The sequence below is a fragment of the Pagrus pagrus genome, assembly GCF_965226575.1.
Source record: "Pagrus pagrus genome assembly, contig: HAP1_SCAFFOLD_25, whole genome shotgun sequence".
Lineage (NCBI taxonomy): Eukaryota > Metazoa > Chordata > Actinopteri > Spariformes > Sparidae > Pagrus > Pagrus pagrus.
The window spans coordinates 6163-9243 of record NW_028175437.1 but is presented as its reverse complement, the minus strand read 5'-3'; positions in this window follow the sequence as shown (position 1 = coordinate 9243).

The window sequence follows — 3081 nt, the reverse complement described above, 5'->3', positions numbered from 1 at the left end:
AGAAGCATAAGTATGTTTTTGGATTAAATGCATACGTTTCATTAAGAGCCAGTTAACACAGATTTGGCAATAATTGCATGGAAATGATTTAAAACATGCCTTTAAGAAATGTGATGACGCTTCCCCTTTAAGACACTCGTTGCCCGTGTTTACGCATAGCGCTCAGCTCAGCTGAGCAGAGCCGAGAGCGAGGGGGGAGGGGAGAGAAGCAGAGAAATTAACAGTGAAATAGTTACAGAGACAGTTGGTTTAACGCCTGGAAAATAATACCCATGTACTTGGTGTTTCATGAGGACCATGTTTGAATAAGCCACAGCGGTTTTGGTGAGTTTCAGCTCGTTTTATTGATGCTTCGTTGTACTGTTTGCACTTGAACGAGTGACTGGTCGCTAGCAAAGAGGTAATCGCCTTAGCTAAACCAGAGAGAGACACTCTTCCTCGGCGCGGGAGACAACACATACGCACGCGACCGTGGGACACAAGATCGCGAGCCAAACCCACAGACTTCGTCCCTAAAAGACATCGTCATCTTCACCTTCATTTTCATCGCTTCAATGAGGATTTGCCAGATGGATTACTGGTAAACTCGCTGCCAGAGAGGTAGGAGTGTTGGAGATATTTCACTGAACTTTAACTTTATTGAACTTGAACTGAAGTGTTACATGTTTACATTCTGTTTCATAATTGTCAATATTGTGATTTAAGGTGTAATATTGTTTTACTTTATTTGGATTTAGATGCTTTTAAATAGTGAAAAGGTTTTTCTACTTATGGAATTAATAGAAAAATAACGAAACCAAAATAGGTGCAACCTATTACCATAAATTGAGATAGTTGGTCACAGATCGGTCTAACATAATTTAAATCATCCTACCTGGATGAATTATTAAGGAAGAATATTTCTTATTCAGGAAAAGAAACCTGAAAAAGGGAAAGTGAATACCAACCCATACCTGCAGGATACGATAGACACTGTCTGAACACTGTTGTGTTTATTGTTCTTGTTTACTTTAAGTAAAGTACAGGCTTTAATTTTAAAGAACCTGGTCTCTGGTTTAATTGTAATCTGTCGCCCCACTCCATCAGAACCTAGAACTGGTCCAGTGGCTTTCACCGATTCTTGGGAATTTGAATAAAACGGGTTTTAATTTGGAAAATAAAAAGTTAGTTAAATAACAAAATCTGAAGGTATATCATTATAGACCAAGGTCTTGGCTGTTGAGCAATGTATCGGTGCAACCTCCTCATTTTGTATTTTCTTCATAAAATAGGCGTTCTTCCAGTTATTACTTTGTTTTTGTCCACACCGCAGACATGATAAAAAGCAAATACATTTTAATTTATTTTGTCTAATGTGTATTTAGAGTTTTTAAATCATTATCTGGCATTGTTAGTAAACATATGCTGTTAAATGTCGAATATTCACTTTTGTTCATTTTTTATACTGTTTCACGTGTACTCCTTTTAAAAGTTCTAACATCATACAACGTTTACTTACATACCATCAAATATCAAATCATCATAGTAAAAAATAAAGTAATTACGAGTAGGAATAATGTAAAATGCATCACTGACATCATCTTCAACTGTCACGTAGTGTCCCCTACTCATAAAATAATACATTATATTCTTCTGTAAACTGTATATTGGAAGTGAAGAACAGATAACAAAAAACAATTGTGAGCAATGTGGCAAACATTCAATAAGAAACATGTTCAATTAGCAATAGGCTATCATTAATAAAAGTACCCCTTAATAATCATCATAAGTAGCAATAAGATAGAATTCATCACTGACCTCATATTTAACTGTCATGTAGTGCCCCCCACTCATAAAATAATATAGATCATATTCTTCTGTAAACTAGACGTGAAGAACAGATAAATGAATAACTACGTCTTACAGTCTCTTTTCCATAAACTGAAATGTTTCAAATTAAAGAAAGCATTCTGTGTAAATGCCACAAAACACATCTGGCACAAAAATAATAATAATGATAATTCGTGAACTCCTGTGAGTATTCCCTGACTGTTTTACATCACTCCACCACTCATTTAGCTTTATTGGGAAGTATATGGTGTATATGTTTCTCCTCTATGAAATCCATGACTTCAGCAGACAGGTTGTATATCTCCCAGGTTGTTCTCTTGAAACTTAGAGTTGGAGGGACACTGCAGAGGAGAGAAAAGTTCTTCTTGTTCTTGTATTGCTTGCTGGGGCCATCTGACCAAAAGTGAATAGTATCAACTTTTGGAAACTTTAAACGAATATCTGTCAGGACTGGTTCCAAGTGAGTCCAAATGGCAGACGCATCTTGTCGCTTGAATTCTGATACTGTGCAAAAGCCTGTCTTCTGTTCTTTTGTATAGTACATGCCAGTGTGCAGGTTGAGCTGTGGGAGATTCTGACCAAAATGGCATGACTGCACCTCAGAAGTATACTTGCATTTCCACGCCTCAGAAAAGTCAACACGCACACTTACTGTGCTATCATTGCACTTCTCGATCATGCTGCTGTACTCTCTGGTCTGGTTCTGAAATGAGCACACGTGTGTTGTTGTTTCTGTCTTCAGTTTGTCTTCATATCGTAGGAGAAGCTCTCCCAACAAGTCTTGTGTTGATCCTGAACTCGTTCCCATTGCTGGCATTCAACATTGGTCTGGTCTTGCTGTGGTGTGGGAAGTGTATGTTTGTGGAGACACCGGGTGCAGGAGCGCAGAAGACATGCCTCGCTTGTCTGTGAACAGCAGACGAGTTCAAAACTATCCTCCAGTTTGATAGGCTCGACGACACCATTTCTCTTCGGACTTCAAGCATCAGCTTAGCATTCTCACGGTACTTGGCGTGTCTTACGATTTGACGGTCTAGGTGCTGTGACATAGAATGGACGTAAGGCACAGAAGGATGAATAACTGAGCTTCACTCTTGGTTCCTTCTTGGTGAACTTTTTGTGGAGGTTCAATACTGTATCAGTCAGAATCATTCTCTGATGCTTTATTTCCTTCCGCGTGATTGTGTCCTGTTTGTCATCGTGCTGCATTATGGTAGAAATCCTGAACCTTCTGAGTAGTGCTATATCGGT